The sequence below is a fragment of the Vanessa cardui genome, chromosome 1 (assembly GCF_905220365.1).
Source record: "Vanessa cardui chromosome 1, ilVanCard2.1, whole genome shotgun sequence".
Taxonomy (NCBI): Eukaryota; Metazoa; Arthropoda; class Insecta; order Lepidoptera; family Nymphalidae; genus Vanessa; species Vanessa cardui.
The window spans coordinates 14,142,472-14,162,505 of record NC_061123.1 but is presented as its reverse complement, the minus strand read 5'-3'; the positions used below and the strand labels follow the sequence as shown (position 1 = coordinate 14,162,505).

Sequence of the window (20,034 nt, the reverse complement as noted above, 5' to 3'; positions counted from 1 at the left end):
CGTGCCAGCATTGTTAATTGTAATATAAAACAAATTACATGTTTGTAAGAGTTGCCTTAAAGGACACATTGACACTTATCCCATGACAAATATTCAGTATTACACAATGAATGCGCCATTAACTCACTGTAAAGCGCTATAAGCTCACACACACTACAAACCAAAACGCGGCAATTCAAGTTCCTGTAATAGAAGACTAGGTATGACATACTAGTTGTAGCCCGTGGCTTCGCTCGCCTTTTAAAGGGTTAGTTGTCAGGCAAAAAAAGTAGCCTTCCTTCCTTGGAGTTCAAGTTTGGTTCACACCAAATTTCATCAAATTTTGGTTATTGGTTTGGTTGTGAAAGAGCGACAAGCCGACAGGCAGACAGAGTTACTTTCAGATTTTTAATATTAGTATAGGTCTTCGTCGAGCAGAGTTTAGACAAAGCCTTCACAAGATACTTGAAGAAACGTGTAAGGAAAATGAATCGTGGAAATTGAGGTGAGATATGTCAGAATCGGGACGCTCCCTCATCACTTGGAGTAATATCGATTATATTTATATCGTTTTTAGTATCATATAATAGGAAGCATATTATCTACACGATAATATACCCGTGAGAAGTTTCGGTATGCAGATTGCAACGTTACAATATTATAAATCGTATCGTCATCGTATCGGTTACGTAGTCACGTCGTTTAGAATTTAAATGGCTTCTGTCAAATATTGTCTAAGAACGATTACAAAATCTCAGGCAATTAAACATATGTATAATTTTGTTTCGATGAACATTAATCTCGTTTGCATAATTCGTCTAAATTAGTTAATTATGTTAATACGTCGCTGAGAATTTCGATTGTACATAATATAACATAATATTAATGTTTTGAATAGACGTTAGGACACAATATACGCTGAAATGATGCAAGTCTTTAGCAAAATCACTTAACAATGACTAACGTATCCATTGTTCGGTCGTAGTTCACACAAACGCGCGAAAATGCATCAATGACAATTCGCATTATTCGTTTGTCTGTACGTACTCTCCATATATGTATAGTACGACACAACTTAAATGTAGCATCAGCAAATTCAATAAAACCGATTACTGCCGTTTTATACAACCAATAGAAGTAGCTCCCTATCGCGCCGTTCGACGCTATTCGTCGCTATAGATTCTCGAGTCAGTTCAATCCTAGAAAGCAAGGGGATGTAAATTGACGTGTCAAATTGACGATTATATTAGGTCATATGATATTACGAGTTATTACATTTGTGTAAAGATATTCACATAACAAATAAATTCTGATAATTTGTGATAACGTGTTTAATTCGGATGTGATCGGTTTTACGAATTTAGCCGATGCTACATCTAAGTTGTGTCGTACTACACTCGTACTTAGATATTGTTCGGTACAGGTTATTCAGTGCATGTATGCCAGTCAACCATACAGTGTTTCAAAACCCATAAACAATTATATCAGCTCTTTGCTTTATCACGGATCTGTTTATGCAAATTTTTGAAAAAATATATATGTGTGTGTGAATGAATAATTAACATTATTTCACACACATGTAATAAAAAATAAATAAGGTATATGTAAACATTGAATATTGTATGGATGATTGAACTCTATGTTAACGTTATTTGATATCATACATGATAAATACATTTAATTATAACTGATAACATCATGTATGTGAAATTGTGAATACCGTTAGATTATAATCGATCTTGTTAGATTAGATGGTAAGCTATCGAAATATTGTGAACAGTTATTCGATTTACAATAAAACGTATAAAATTTCGAAAGTAGGTATCTTTCGGTTAAAAACTCTAACTTAACCTAGTTTTACTGTAGTTCACTTATATAGATTATATTCTCCACAAAAAAAATGCCTTCAATCATGAGAAGTAAGTTGCGGTGTAATATATACATATATTTGATATAGTAATTACCGGGTAGGATATAAATTCGAAGCCGTTGGTAAGATAACAATTCAATAACTTGTAACTACTAATTACATTTATTTTTATTTAATTAATAAAATGAAAAACCAATTAGATTTTACCACCATTCCACGCGGTCAAGTTTTATACAGTAACTAGTTTTAGTTCATATTTGTATATATATATTTAAGCATTTAATGTTGTTAATTCTTATGTTAATAAATTAGATATAAATATTAAGTATAGTATTTGTAACGAAATTAAAACTATAATTTTGTAAATATTTTTAAATAATAGTTGAATCGTTATAGGTTATGGTTACAGTTAACGTTCTAACTAAATAAATTTAAAAAATAATAATAACAGGAAAGTATAACACCCGTACTATTATACAATAATTTAGTAGTTTTATTATGCATGTAAATTTATTATTTTATTATCTAATAAACTGCAAAGCCTGGACTTGAATTAGCTCTTACGAAGTTACATAATAAACTGACTAATATAATATAAATAAAACATTATTAAAATGTAGGCTAAACAAATGCTTTCTAAATTTATAATAAAAGTTTTATTATGTTAATAATAATATTAAACAAAAATGAGGATAAAAAATTTTGAACATTGAGCAAACCACACACACATATGGCTTAATTTTTTTATTATACCTATACTGGCGACCCAAGCCGGGCTTCGCACGGGAGTAATGCTGATACTAAATATAATACAGATTTTTCCTTTTTTCTTTACTATGTTGTACATGTATTGTACACAAAAACCTTCCTCTCGAATATTTCTATCTTTAAAAAAAAACTGCATCAAAATTCGTTACGTAATTTTAAAGATCTAAGCATACATAGGGACAGACAGCGGTAAGGGACTTTTCTTTATACTATGTAATGATAATTATTGTAATTTTTTGATATCGAATACCATCATAGCTATAAACGATCGTCTCGTTAGAACAGACTTGCCATTGTGTGATAATAACCTCATCAGTTAAACGTTTTCGAGTTACACGACTTGGAATAGACGCACCAAGGATTTCACAGTGGAGATAATCTTAACAAATTCATTCTCTTTAAATTTGTTTTCTCGTAGATGTTTCTACAAATATGGCTGTTTTTTTCTTTAATTTAAAAACATCCACGTTCATCCACGGGCTCACAGTTGCCCGTGACTTTTTTACATTGAACTATAAAACATTTGGCGTTATACATTTTACATTTTTACTGAACATCAGAAGATTTACGCTGGACTTCAAGCTTTCGTGTTTTTTGGAAGACGAGACCCACGCTGTAATTGTTTTTATATATGGTTTATAATGTTTTTATCTATCCAGATAACAGATACAATCTTTGTCAAATTTAAATTGTATTCGTTATATCGTACTTTATTTAGTTGTAGTACCAAATTCGACGACGCTCGCATTTTGGAAAAAAAGGCCTTTACCTTATTAGTGGATCAAGCTTCTTCCACAATAAATTTAATTATATATGGTTCAGTGGTAACCAAAAAAGGCCAAAAGTCTCTTTCGCAATTATAATATTAGTATAGATTTCACATTTATCATAGTAGTAAACAATTAAGAACTTTTCAATTTTTAATATTGCTGTTTTTGTTTTTAATAATATCAAAACAATTGTTGTGAAATCTAAACTTATCTATGATAGTAATACTAGTCCAAATATAGACTTCAATCTTTATATAATAGAAGCATCATTAGTGATCGCTCGAATGCCTGAACTAGTTTCCACCAAAGAGGTTATAGGTTGTTTCCGTGAATTAGAAACGATGACGTGTCTACGACGCTTATTGCGCCAATAGCCGATTATATTGATAGATGATATCGATTAATGCTCGAATGAAAATTCTTTAGAGCTAGGACATTTTTTTTAAATCGATTTTATCTTTCTCTTCCTCAAGTTCCAAAAACAAAAAAAGGTTTGACTAATTTTATAAGAAAGAACACATTATTACAATTTAGTTTAGACTTTTTTCTCAAGATATAGGTATGTACAACACCACGTCAATAATTTTCCTATTGTGCTATAAACGCGTATATACAGATGATAGGATTACTTCTGAGAATTGGACTAATTCTGACGTCAAATACAAATGTCAATCCAATACTTCGCTGAAAAATAAACATAGAGTATACAAGTCTAATACTATATGGCATATAATACCGGTCATACCACGGTCATTAGTGTTAAGCGTTAGTTCTTGTATCGAAATAAATAAGCATCTATTCATCTTGGAATATAGTTAAGAATAACTTTTGGCTTTTTACATTTTTCACGCTACAATAACTTTGTACAAGCGTATCCAAACGAAAAACCTTTTGCGTGAATGTATTCTACAGTTATTCGTATTTATTTACAATGTGTACAATTCTTTGGAATTGTTATTTACTTTAATATGATTCATAATTCGAACGGTCAGGTTTAAAACATACAGCACCAGTCTCTACACAGTTGAGTCCTCATATAAGCTGGAGATAAATTCTACTAACTTCTCTTTCGATGCAATTTTGACCATTCCTCACAAAAATAAATCTCAGCCGAATTGTAAAACATACGTATTCAATTACTCTGTGAATTGTCAAATAATATTCTTGAAAAAAAAAAATATTTTTCTTTATGGTATATGTTGGTCGACGAGCTTATGGGCCACCTGATGGTAAGTGGTCACAATTACCCATAGAAAATAACGCTGGAAGAAATATTAACTATTCCTTAAATCGTCAATGCGCCACTAACCTTGGGAACTAAGATATTATGTACCTTGTGCCTGTAGTTACACTGCCTCACTCATCCTTCTAACCAGAACACAACAATACTGAGTACTGTTGTCTGGCGGTAGAATAACTGATGAGTGGGTGGTACCTACACAGACGGGCTTGCACAAAGCCCTACCACCGAGTAAATCATCTATTAAAAAGTCCAACTAATAAACACATAACAATGATAGTGAATATTTATAAATATATTTATAGGCGATTTCAATTCATCCGCAATTACGAGCATTGCAGTTCCGTTTTAAAATGTTTACTAATTGATTTACGTGATGCGTGTAAAAATTTTGTTGCAGTATTTACTATTGCAGCGTCAATATTGACATTTATATTTACAATGATCTTTGGAAATAATGAATGGTTTCGTTGCATTATTAATAGTATTGTATCATATATTAGGAGACTAAATTGTAGATTCAAAGATTTATGTAATAAAAATTGCGCAATTTTATAGTTGGGTGAAAAAAATACTTTCGCATATGAATTAATAAAATAATTGCATTATAGTGTTAGCGTATTGCAAAAGAATTAATTCTTAACAATGTTCAGTAAAAGTATAGTACGACTATTTTTTATTCGTAAGGAAAACTTTTGATTTTAATCCTGTATCATTAGCGACACCGTCCAATACGTACAGGCCAAAAATTAATATAACAATTGTTTAATTCTTTTAGATTTAATCTATGTTTTAAAAACATTTATTTATTTATATTTTACAATAAGTATTTATAACTTTCAACAAATAGCATTGTGCCAACAAAATATGCACTCGCCTGTGATTATTATGTTTTGAATATTATTTATTTCATTTGACAACTAAAGCTTTTGTATCTGTAATGATTTTAGTTTTTTTTTTTTGTTCTTTTTTTTATTCGCGAATCTCTCGAACTGATTCACCTTAAATACGAACTAACTGTTTACTAGCATTTCAAGTCAACGATGAGTTGTCAAAACTGTAACTTTATAAGAAAATGTGATACTTTTCCTGTCAAACACTATTGACATACTTTAATGAATTAGTCAACACAACAACTTATTTGAAGACAAATTAATTAAGTATTGTGATAAAGTTTAGCAAATATAAGAAACAAATATAAGAATTATAAGATTGTTACTAATAAAATTATATAATCAGTAACCATGACATATGCAATTGCTACATCTACACGTAATGATATCTATTGACTTTACGCTTATTTAAGTGTTTAAAATATCCACATGATTTATTTTAATAAAGATCAATAACGACACGTAATCGGTCCGCATTTTGCATTGTTTTCCCATATTTTCAAGAATTCGTCTAAATTTTCCCGTTTATCACTTTTTTGTGGTGTTAACAATACAATATTTCAATCAAATAAAAAACAAGTTACTAACTAATAAAATAAGTGTCATTGTGGAATAAAGATGAAGATTTAAGAGAACTTGGTAACTGTAGACGTTGAGAAAAAAAGAGTAGTTTTTTAACAATTTGAATGAAGTTTTTACGAAAACGAAAATAGTAACCTACATACTGACTAAACTAGTACATAAAAAATAAACTAACTAACTCTTCAATTTTATCTCATTTGTATGAAATCCATGTAGCGTGTAAGCTGCATCTTAATCATTTGGCAGACTTAATAGTTCCATACAATCCAATTGGTTCAGGCGATTACGTGTCTAATTGATGGATGACCTAGATAAAATTTATCTTAGCCATTTCAGTGGAAATCAGGCCCATCTATCTCAGTTCAAAAATCAGGCACCGCGTGTTGATGGCACGTCGATATTATCTAGTCCTAAGTCATCGGTAAAGTTTTTTAAAGGAGAGAATGTAGTGCACACAGGTCTATAATAACATAATAATTATTATTGGACTTATATTGTTTATGGATATATATTTATTATCTGTGTTAATATGTATCTGTCACCTCGAGTAACACAAATCACGTAAAGCGCGGGAATCGCGCGCGGCGAAGACGATATGTGTGCCCGGCGAGTGGATGTTGGTGTACTTGTAAATCGATCTTACATATGAACATTACAGAGATTGCCAAAACACTGCTTGCTCCCGTTTGTCAATCCTCTCTTCCTCAAGATGACTTTGGTTGAAATTGATACTACTTTGTAATGCCAAAGCCATATAAATCCTTATCTGCTTATGATTATACGCAGGGGAACGATTTACGAGCTGTTACTTTACCACCATCTGTCAATTATATGGTGATTAGTGCGATCTAAGTGCGATTATGTTACTGCATCATAAAAAATATAAAACCTCTGTCGTGGATTGTTAATGCTATTTTAATCTGTACCTACTATTCAAATATACTTGGTTTCGTTGAAATTATTTGGAAAAACGAGTCAGATTGTTTATTGTGAATACGACCTTGTGTTTGGAAGTTTTTCGCAAAATGTTTCTGACAAATTGTTTATTACGTGGAGGGTTTACAAAATGCAGGCATCAATTATTGCGACTAAATGAACAATAAAAAACCATTTCAAAAAGTTAATTAGAATTAAAAAGGCTTTAGTAATATTATATTGTAGATGAAGGAATCATATTTAGTTTATTTTTAAAGAAAATAAAGACAAAGTCAGGAAAAAAGCAAAAATAATTTAATTTGATTTCTTTATCAAATTAAAACAAAATACCATCCACAGAAATTATTTATCTAAAATTTTGAAATTGAATAACTGTTTTTCCTACTTGTTAAAGATAAACCATAGGAGAAGAATATTTTCTTAGTGATATGTATGAACATTTAAAAATACATCTGCGATCGAATCCCGTTCGAATTATAAACTATTTACTATTTTCATTTGTCATTTTCCCATGTTGTTTCATAATTTGTATAAAATTTCAAAAAGGGGATTATGCAAAGCCGAACGATTGTCTCGGTTAAGAGAAATCTCTTCGGAATCGAGGTCGGTATCGTGCAATTGTAGGCACATCAACATCGGTCTCTCGCTCTGATTGACAACTGCCGTAACGTATCGACGTATTGATGGGCCACTTCACTTGACCGCATCGAATGGAATCGAGGCAAACCCTGAGGGAATATGGAACGAAATTTAAGGGGTACGACATACTATCGACGAAACGATACAAGTGGAGTATAATTATGATAAAGTATTATAATTAAGTGTGAAAACAACTTTATCCCAATTAAATACATAACAGATTGTTACAGACTGTCAAGTATGAGTTGGCGTTCCTGTGGCAGCACCTGCTACACCCTTTGTCTTGCCACTTTTTTGTTTATTTTATCAATATCTCCCTAGAAAATAAATCTCTACGTTTCATTTTTAATAGATTTTGGGTAAGTTTTCTTAATAAGGGCAAATAAAACAAATAAGATATAAATGAACAAAAAAAATTAGTACATGTTTTTGCCACACGCCAACTTACACTTGACGCGCTATATGTACATTGACATGTAATTAGTCTTGGGAAAATTATAAACCTATTAATAACAGGATTAAACGAAAATATAGGATTTGTAATAAAAAAATATTTGATTGGCCCTGTCGCTGTGATCGGCTAAGGATTTGAATTTAATTGGTTAAGTGGAGTCGCTGTAATCGTCTAATACCATGATTTTACGAAAACGATTTTTAAGCAATGGGAACTTTATTCGCTCAAAGGGACACATCAGTCATTTTACCGTTAACCATCAATGCTTTGTAATTATGTGTTCCGGTTTGAACGGTGAGTGAGCCAGTGTAATTACAGACTCCAGGGACGATGTTATATCTTAGATCACATGGTCGGCGGCACATAGTGAGTTATGATTTATATTTCTAGCAGAACCAGTGTCTATAGCTATTGACATCTTATCGTAAGGTGGCATTAGATCGTTTGAATACCAAAACTTAAATAAAAAGTTACTAATCTGTATCTTAATTAATATTATTAATGTGAAAGTAACTCTGTCTGTCTGTCTGTCTGTAGCTCTTTCATGACCAAACCGCTGAACAGAATTTGATGAAATTTTGGTATGAAGCAAATCTCAAATCCAAAAAGAAAGGACAAAGGCTACTTTTTTGCCCCATAAATGACTACAAACATTCTAAAACGCAAGAGAAGCGGGGGGGGGGCACTACTAGCATTAAATAATAGTATTTTTTTATGCTCATAATGATTATGTATGTATGCAAAAACGTAATTATGGCCATCCTATATAATTAATCGGCGTTTTTGCGCATTTCGTCGCGGTATACAGTCGCTATGGCCTTTTGTCGTTTAGTCACGCGGTGTGATCACAGAACGCGGTTCTGTGACGTCGCACTTTGACAATTAGATCCGGAACACTCTTGCGCGCCGCTAACCGAATCCAACTTTTCCGCAGTGTTAAGTGTTGTTTGTATACAAAAACATACTAATGTATAATAAATATAAAGAGGTATTGTTTTGTTGTTTATTTCACATTTAAGTTAAAGCTATTGTATATTAAGCCGAGATGGTCCAGTGGTTAGACAGTGTGCATCTTAACCAATGATTGCGGGTTCAAACCCATTGTCTAATTTCATAGAAATTCTGCCACATGTATGCCACCAAACCGCATTGAAGCAGCGTGGTGGAATATGTTACAAATTTTCTTCTCAAAGGGAGAGGTGGCCTTAGCCCAACAGTGGGAAATTTACAGACTGTTCTCGTTGTTGTTGTTGTATTGTATATTTGAACAACCACTTTATTACAACCGCAGCTGAAGAGAATGTTATTGGTCAATGTTGATTTCTGTTTGTTTATTTTTCCGGTCGTGGTTGTTCACGCAAAAACTAGAACTCCAATTTAAACTTTCATGTTTTTTTTAAGTTTTTAGGTTTCGGCCGAATATTCGCTTTTTAAAATGAGAATATTTTGAGTATTCCAATGACTGACTGTTCCAATGCGGGTTGGTGGAATACACATGTAGCAAGATTTCTATGAAATTTGACACATGCAGGTTACCTCACGATGTTTTCCTTCACCGCTGAGCACGAGATGAAATATAAAGACAAATTAAGCACATGAAACAGTGGTGCTTGCCTAGGTTTGAACCCGCAATCATCGGTTAAGATGCACGCGTTCTAACCACTGGGCCATCTCGACTCGTGTGTGGACATATATGACGTTATTTAACAGAAATTTGTCGATCCAGCGTTTCCATGCGAAACGATTGCAGATATAGTATGTATAAAAATTGTGTATATAGAATATGTATAGTCATTTATTCTTCCTTACATTTTGGACACCATTAACATTTTATAAAAAAATAATGCACGCAAAACTCTATAGGTTATTCCAAAAATATCTTTCTTGAATTATATGAATATAATACAAAATTATTCTAAGCCCCCTTTCTAACCATGGAAAGCCAGGATCGATAGATAAATTAAATATAAAATAGATTATATTTCAGTAAGTACATTGATCTCTTACAATTGATAACATAGAAAACAATCATTTGAACATTTGTTTTCACTTACACTTTTATTATACTTCAAACACATACAAAAAAGTATTTTCTTATAATTAATAGATATATGAGCCGTATGCGATATTTGATATTAAAACTTATTACACATTACACTGCGTATATTTTATTTGATATTATTACATATCAACTTTTTTTGATATGACCTTTTATGGAACAGTTTTTAAATTGATTCAATGAACAATAAACGTTCTCACGGTCGTGTTAGAAAATTATTATGTGAAAAATTCGATACAATACCTGGTTTGTTCGATTCATATCTTTGGTTAATGAGAACGAGATCTATGAAAAAACGTAATGATCATTGAAATGTAACGGCTCATTCGAGACTAATCGCACACGTGACCGCAGCGGTGCGCGTGCGCCGGTATCAATGTACTATCGTCTATGGTTATTGACTATTCAGTTACCGATTGCATTCTATATATTTCAAAGCTATTTTACAGTTTGAATTTTTAATTAAACTAAACGGGATAGGTTGAAGAAACTGTATATATATTCTGATTTTTATTGTTGTATTCCGTACGTTCTTATAAATCTTAAAAGAGGTATAGTCTTTTTTTTATTATTGTTCTTTATTGCACAAATAAAAGATGTAAAAAGGGCGGCTTAACGCTATAACAGTATTTTCTGCCAGCCAGTCTTCTTTGAAATCTTCTTACATAGTATAAAATAAAGTCGCTTACCGATGTCTGTCCCTATGTATGCTTAGATCTTAAAAATTACGCAACGGATTTTGATGCGTATTTTTTATATAGTTCGAGTAATTAAAGAGGAAAGTATTTGTATATAATACATGGTCAATATACTAATGTGATGACGTAAATAAACACATTTTGTAGTAAGTATATTTAGTATCAGCGTCACACCCCTGCGAAGCCGGGGCGGGTGGCCAGTTAATTAGTTCCAAATATAAATATACAAATATTTATATTTGGAATAAGGCCCGAGCCGTTAAAAGATAGATAGAAGCCCTTTGTCTAACGCCGGGAACAAGCTGTTACGTACTCCGGACGCTGGGCCTTAGCATACTTTGTTTTTCACGTGTCACATGATCACTCACTAAATATTTGTTAATCAAACACAATCTTAAGATACTTAATCCAGTCTTGTAAAATCTTACAACATTAAATTGTTATAAAATATAAAATAAAATTTCGAACTAGTATTATGATTGGTGAAAAAGAAAAAGTTTTAAGAATACCGAAAAATAATTTAAGTGAAGCAATTAGAATACGTTTTTTAATAATACAAATAGATTGAATCAAGAGCAATAGACAGACAGAGTTTCTTTCGATAATTACGTTTATATATAAAATAAAATAAATAAACATTAAAACTATCATACTATTTTTAAACAAAATAATGAATATATAACAATCAATCGAGCGATCACGTGTACAGTATACACATATATATTAAATAATGTAAGTATATATTATATCTCAGTCTATTGCCCCATGTACATATAAATATTTATAAAATGATTTACAGATAGAAACTAAGTTGTAAACGTATCAATTATAAGACGTACAGGTATACTCATTAATAAATTAAATGTTAAGTGGCATTGCACTTCGACGCGGAGTCTATAAGTATAACGGCAGATATATGTTAACGCAATATATTCCACTAAATGTGCACCATGACGACTTAATACTAATTTACATTTTATTATATCAAATAACTTTCTTTTAATGCTTTTTTATACAGTAATCTTGGCGTTGGATTCTTTTAATGTTATTCTTTTCTTCAAAACTCAAACAGCTATATCAGAAAAGATGCCTGTAAATGTCCCACATGTGGGCTTGAATCTATGATCTTTAATCGAGTTTGAAGTTTATTCCAAGACACTGTAATGCTGATTATTTAGCGGATTTTATTCTATACATATTGGTGCAGAACTTGAATCACGTAATTTTTAAAGTTGATATTACAATCACAGATAGTTAAGTGTTTGGGTTTGAACCCGCTATCTTAAGTTAAGATTCACGTATCGTTTACCACTCATTCATCTTGCTTAGCGTAAAGCATAGAGATAACAACTTTGATAAAATAGTTGTTAGTACTTGGCTAACAATATTGCGACGCTAAATTAAGCCCTGCAACTAACTATATTCTTAGGTATCTCATATAAAAATGTTTAAGTTATAACTTAAATATATTTATTGCCGCTGAGAGTCTCTAGACTATAATCTTACAGATAGCTACATAGCCTAGATGTACAGATAATCAGAAGCAATCAATATTTTTTTAGGATATCAAGTAACTACTGATTACATTATCTGGTCATTTTTTAGTTAAATCTTAAAAGTTCAAACAAAAAAAATCCACAAGGAAAATACTAATATAATTAATGTTAAAATAATAACATAATAGAATTAAATTATATTCTAAAAACAAGACTTCAAATATATCAAAACATATTTGTAACATTTTCATTTATTTAGATTAAAATTAATCTAAGTATTAATTTTACAATTTTAAAATAATGGGTATTCATTTTTAATTAAAATAAGGTATCACGATCGCTTTGAAATTTATACAAAAATATTTACTTTCTCATTTTTGTTTCTCAAAAAAACGCACATTATAATATATTTATTCTAATTTCTAATATACTGCGTTTTTTATAATCGCATTCAAATTATACGAACTAGGTTTTCGAAACTTAAAATCATGTCAAATTTTCTGTGTTTATTTTTACTAAATATTTTAATGATACCTACAATAAAGTTATTTAAGATTAAACCAAAATTTCTTCAATAGTAAATGTCTAGCAATTTAATTTATTACATCTATAAATAATAAAAACAATAAACAACTTGAAACACATACAATAAATATAAAAACAATTATCCTTATTAAACGGTGACGCGATTAAAACAAATAAAAAAATTATTTAATCGAATAAAGTATCTAAAACCAGCACTTACCGATGACAAAATGTATCGTTTTTCGGCTTCCAACGTTTATATTACTTATTATCACAATAAATAAAAACACCATACACTGTTAACAAGGAATTATTGCATTTACGAACTCCGCATTTTCGCTCAATGCACAGAACGAGCGCGCGTCAGAACGATCACAGACATGTGAAATCAGCTGTGGCTGCGGCTAACGGAACGTCACACCCCCCCTTCCTCCCACACGAGCCGGCCTGCCGCATAGCAGATAAGATAATTCTATTTTATTTACGGATAAACCTGTAATACAAAACACCAATATGCAATTCGTGGGAAATAACCGCTTTAGAAAGAATCAGTGTTAATTATTCATGTAGACTGTGAGGCATAATTATAACTTACTCAACGAGCCGACGATGGAACACAATCGTGACTTTGTTTTGAAATAATAAATAATGTTACGAGAAGAAAATGTTCGTATATATGTATATCGATTACATATCTCTCATTTCATAGCCATGATCTCATTTTATCAATTTATCAACGGTGACTCGATTTTTGAAAGATGTTTTGGTAAATTTATTTTTATAAGATTAATATGATGACTTATTTTATACGGCTTACAGAAAGACGCCAAAATAAAATAGTGATCATTTCGAATTTATTTGAACCGACGATTGAATTGAAGCCATGAAGTTATACGGTTGATTATCCAGTCAGGATTTATGTTACGTGCTTAATTAATTTCATGAGGATGCCTCCACGTGTCGGATTACATTTTCAATCACACTAAACCACTTTGGATCTTGGTCGAGCTCCAAGACTTCTTTCTTAGTTTTTTTTTGTGAAAAATAATCCCTCTAGCCGAGGGATATTCACTTACTATTTATACTTTAATAAAAATAATTTGTTTGTGTAATAAGAAACAGAGCAACCTACATACCTATATTTATATTTGTAAACATTATTTAATATGTATCCTTTATTTAATATATGTATCTATACTATTTAGGCAGATAAAATTGCAAATGACACGTTATACCGAAAAGGCACGTAGGAGACATATCAGAATCAATCTGATATGACAATATCAGGGGGAAATAATTTAACAGAACAATGCATATCTGAAATGATGCAATTGTTGCAAAATAATTTAAAAAAATGACCGTATTTAAATCGAGTCGTTAAAGAGAGCCGCCATATTGTCTCTTAGGAAACTTATTTAATGATTCAATATAAATTGCCAATCATAATAACGCTGGTCATAGGGGTCGTCTTCGTTCCATTAATAACGTAATTCAACCCTTGAAGGGTCGCCGTATTCGTAACAAAGGACTTGGCAGTTTTTTTACTACTATTTTTAATTTACAGCACTTTTCAAATGGATTATCAAGCAAATTTTTGTATGAACATGATATAAAATTCTTAATCTTCAAAACCAGTGTATATTATACATATTGTATAGCGTAACTATATTTTTATACAATACAAATCAAGATTATGTATCAGAATATATCGAATTATTTTCATACACGGATGTATATCATTTATCTTATTGATGAAACTTTATTACCTACTTAAAATGATTGCAATATATTATATTTATGTAGTAGATGATAATACTGGAATGAATTTGTTAGAGTTCATATTCAATTTCTTGGAAAAAGTCTTTTATCCTCTTAAGGGGTAAGTAGTTAGTAGTAGTTCCACGCCTATTCATTTACGTTCCGTTGTATGTTGGTACACACATATGTGCATACGTCCATAATGCACAAGATAAACTATTAACACAACATATGGTTTGAATCGAGTATTTTTGTCTAACATAAGGAACCCATAAGGATATAGTTGCTTTCGACTGGAAAAGTTGAAGTCTATTTCTATACATTTTCGATGCACCAGTCTTTCTAAATATGAATTTATTAGCTACCTTATAAAATATATTGTGACTAATAGGTTAGAAAAGTAAAAGTAGACAAAACCAAAAACACATTTTCTGTGTCATGCAGAAAAAATGCAAACAGCGTGACTCATCCGTCCCACTCCTTAAGTGGTTGAAGGGAACTTAATAATACTACTTGTACATTATGCTGCGCCCGCAACTTCGTGCTCGTTTGTATTTTATAATTAGGTTCAGTTTGCTGATTTTACTTTAACTTATTAATTATATATAAGGCAGCTTATGTCATATTAAGTCGACTGTTGGTGTTGGTGATACACGCGGTACTGGACAGTATTTGGGCATCGCAGAGTGCCTAAGTAAACGTAGCCTAAGTTACTCTTTATTAGATTTACTATCTGTCCGTCAAAATCAGGCCAGCTGTTTCAGATATTAGCCGAAACAAAAATTCATACAGAAAAAAATTGCTAAATATGTTACTTTTGTGTATAAATAAATAAATAAATATGAGACAACATCACATACATTACTCTGATCCCATTGTAAGTAGCTGAAGCACTTGTGTTATGGAAATCAGAAGTAACGACGGTACCACAAACACCCAGACCCAAGACAACATCGAAAACTAATGGTAATCTATATCGACTCGGCCGGGAATCGAACCCGGGACCTCAGAGTGGCGTACCCATGAAAACCGGTGTACGCAACACTCGACCATGGAGGTCGTGTATGTATGTATCCATACGTATACATTTAGTAAATAGGGGTTATTTTAATATTACAAACAGACACTCGCAATTTTATTAAATGTATAGAAGATAAAGATAGTAAAAACTTTATGCGTTTCGAATAAAACGCACTTAAATTTATCAGCCGTTACGGAAATAAACATCAGTATTTTAGTAATATTTAGAGGTCGCACTGTGGTAGAAAGTCGACCAGATTCCGTTGGAAATTGGAGAAAAAAATGTATGATCGCTTTTTTATTAAACATTTAAAATAATTGAACTGTCTAATCTTAGCCTATTACGATTACCTACTTTTAATAATCCAAAGATAGTTTGGATATCTTTTCTTACATACTATTTATTATATCACAACTCAATTAAATATCGATATAAATCGATCGTCTATAAATAAATTTTTCAGTGATTATTGTTATTTTAATTTTCATTTCATCATGATACATAGCTGAGATCGTAGATATGAATTCGTGTATCTTTACCGAAAGGTCGAAGTTTATAACCGGGCAAGCAATTTTCACATGCTTTAATGTGTTCATGATTTGTTTTGATAACGTAACTCGCGGCAAAGGTTAACGTCGTAAGGTTTATATTTACCCAATTTCAATCTAAGAACAAGCACAGCTAACAAAAATTATGTTTACGTAATTATTATTATTCCAAGCGATTTTCTAACAACGCTATATTGCACTCAAGACAGTTCTTGATTATTATGCATCTAGTTACTGATAACACAACACTTATCCACTTTAATTTTACTTGATCCGATCGCAATTCGTTAACACGTTGATATGTATTTTATTCACGAATTCCTCATGAAAACCGTTTGTTATTCAGGATCTCGACTAATGACGTCACATCAAAGCAATATCAAAGTTGAATTAATTAATGATTTTTTTTTTCGAAGAGTAAAAAAGCAAGTCTTGTCAAGTAGACATGTTATGATATGATTGAGAAAACGGAGCTTTAATAAGATAGATTTTTTACAATTATTTTTATGTAGATATACATGTTTCAGATGCAATTGTGCGAACTATGTGAGTGTAAGTACTTTTTCTTTTACCGCCAAGCAGCCATACTGTTGTTGTATTCCAGTTTGAAGGGTGAGTGGGCCAGTATAATTACAGACATAAAGGACATAACATTTTAGTTCCCAGAGTTGGTCGAATTGTCGTCTAATGTTTATCAGAGGCAACTTACCATCAGCTATTGTCCGTTAACCTACCGATGGCATGAAAAAATACCTTTACTGTAATCACCAAGACACGGGTCATTATTAATTGACGTTTTAAGAAAGAATTAAATGCAGCCTATTGGTAAACAAAACCTTGAAACTGAGGTATCAAACGTATCTCAAACATGACGTACAATTAAAACAATTTGTCGTTTCAAATCGATGCTACGTTTAATTGAATAATTTATGTATTTTTTTTATTTTCATTGATTACGAAAGAAATTGTCCAGTCAATAAAGCCCAAAATCCCTAACAAATTCGTAACACTGTGAAATTTTGTGGGCTTGTTTGAGGAGGTAAAATAACATACCGTCTGATTTTGCAGCGTCGTGGGTGGAAGGGAAATAGTTGAAAAGGAGTGAAAAGCGTTTTTTGTTAACACCATTGTTAAAAAAATAGTAACGCGCTGCAAATTTGCACATATCGTGTTTATAGCATTTTGTAACATCTATTAAAATTGCAACGTTTTGCAACATACGGAACACTGTTTCTTTTAAAATGTATTTGATTGAGCAAAGACCGTGATTATCATTTATACTTTAACTCAAAATCAATTTAAATGTTGTAGTTAGTGATGTATTTATTTCTGTATTTGTTAAGAAATCTATGAATTTCCTAAAAGAGGGTATCTCTTTAAAATACTAGAAAGTTAAACATTCAAATTCTGCATTTATAAGCAAAACTACCAATAAAATCGTGAGAGTTGAAGTAATAAATGTTTGTTATTTTTCAACTATACATCTAAATATAAATTTTATGGGCGAAACTCGTGGGTCTATAAAGATAATGAGAAATAAATACAACAGCCTTAATTTCTTATGACGCAATCCGAATATACAAGAACTTAGTACAATCGAGCTGATATAATGACGGAGAGGCTTCAATAGTTTTTTATAATTGCATTGGTTTCGGACGAGCAAATTGGCCAACTTACATTGCCAATGTATCACCAACCTTGGGAACAAAGATGATGATGATAAAAATACTGCGTAGGTATTGCTGTCTGGCAGCAGAATATCTGATGAGTAGGCTACGCGTAGCGTGCACAAAGTTCCACCACCAAGATTATAACCTTAAAAAATTTGTATATCTCTATACTTATTTATTTGGGTCACTTAAATAAAGTAAAGTAACAGCCTGTACATTTCCGACTGCTGAGAAAAGCCTCCTCTTCCATTAAGGAGAGGGTTTGGAACTCAAGTAATTACAGTCAATAAAACACAATATTATTCAATAAATTTAAATCTAGAACATAATACACATTTATTAATTTAAAACAAAACTAAATATTAATCGCGTTAGACGGAAAAGAAAATCAAATTAAAAAAATACTTCAATGCCTTTTTTTATTGTGTCTAATTCTCCAAGATTGTAAGCTCACTGGCAGCAATATGGTCAGTCACCTTGATCTTTGCGTGAAACAGCGAACATGACCTTAGGCCGTCACCTTTAAGTCAAATAAAAGAATGTAAATAGACGTTTGAATAGAAATAAGGCTACCACTATTTTTGATTTAATAAATCTTACTCAATCATTTGTATAATGTATTTATTTATACATATATTGAGTGGGTCATAGAGCTCTGTGTGAGACATCCTGGGGAGATAGCAATCATTCATTAGATATACATAATATATAGCGAGACTTAGTATGTTTGAGTTTCAGTTTAAAGAGTGAGTGAGCCAGTAATTACGGACGTGTCGCATTAGCGATCTAAGAAAGAAAGACAAAGAGAAAAGTTTACTTAGGATACGTCATAGTTAAAACAATACACAAACAAATCTCACAAAACTAAATAAACAAAGTGTACACTACTTAATCATTGAAAAATATACGTTACAATAAAAAAAAGAAACTAAATTTGATAAAGATTGGTAAATAGTTTTTAATGCGTTTATGAACGGTTGAGACCACTGCTGTCAGTCGCCTTGTGTCTAACAGTTGACCATTTCCCAAACGGCAAAGAATATTTGAGGCATACTCCACAGCGCTCCTCTACAACGGCATAGTGGATACAAACCTGGCAAAATATCTGATAAATGCAGATTCCCTCACGACGTTTCGCTATCAACTATTCAGTGCATTATAATTATAAATTCTGTTCTTAAACAGATAACGCAGATTTGAACCCGCGATATTCCTGTAAGGATCCTACCGTGCTCTATCTTCGAGGTCATCTCGGTTAAATAGCAGGAGGTTAACTTGACTAATGAGTTAATATTAACTACGATTAACTGTGGTTTTTAGTGACCTTTTGTTTTATATCACCATGAGATTTTTTTACTTATGTATAAATAGTCAATGTCATAGTAACCTTATTTTATTTAACAGTTAAAATATTTAACAAAGAGAAAATTAATACTATACTTAATCATCATAACAACTTAAAACAATTAATTACACACGGTTAATTATTAACACCAAAAACCCAAAAAAAATTATACAGATTTTTATACGCCGTTTTTGTTATTGTATACTTTTTTTTTCATATGTTTCGGCAACGAAACCGATGTATGGATCCAAGTAGGTATTTGTTGCATCGTTTTTAATACAGTAGAACATAAAATAAATTTATATTTAATTTATAAATAAATAAAAATCAACCAATAATAATTTCGGAATTTCTTTTATTTTTTAAAAGCTCTTTTTTTAATATTATGATTACTATTGCTTATTCCATCAATATACTTTGTTCTATTTTGATGTTTAGTTGACCTTTTTTTTAAATATTATCAATATGAGCTACACCAAGCTAAAAATAATCAAGCAAGTATTATCAAGAGATTAGTATCGAGTAAAGCGATGTATCCGCCCGCACAGCGATTAATTACGTCTTAAAGCATGCTTCACCTTTTTTCTCATGAGTTCATTAACTGTTTTTTCAATATATTTTCATTACTAGTTGAAATTATAAGGCTTCTATGATTGTAATGTTCTTCTGCAAATTCTTGGCTACGATGGTTTGTAGGGAGATTAATGAACTGTGGAAGATATTATATCGCACTTCTCCTGATAGCTTATTAGAACCAGGAATTCTTATCAGCCAATGGGATGG

General features: G+C 31.4%; 1 protein-coding gene across 2 annotated transcripts in view; it reads right to left on the bottom strand.

The window, feature by feature from the left end:
- Nucleotides 1-13,301, bottom strand: part of LOC124544342 (myosin-IIIb-like) — a 50,276-nt gene extending 36,975 nt beyond the window's left edge. For both annotated transcript variants that reach the window (XR_006967533.1, XM_047122849.1), the window contains exon 1: nucleotides 13,130-13,301. The gene's annotated coding sequence lies outside the window, so the exon portion shown is untranslated. The remainder of the gene's footprint in view (nucleotides 1-13,129) is intronic.
- Nucleotides 13,302-20,034: the final 6,733 nt, after the last annotated feature.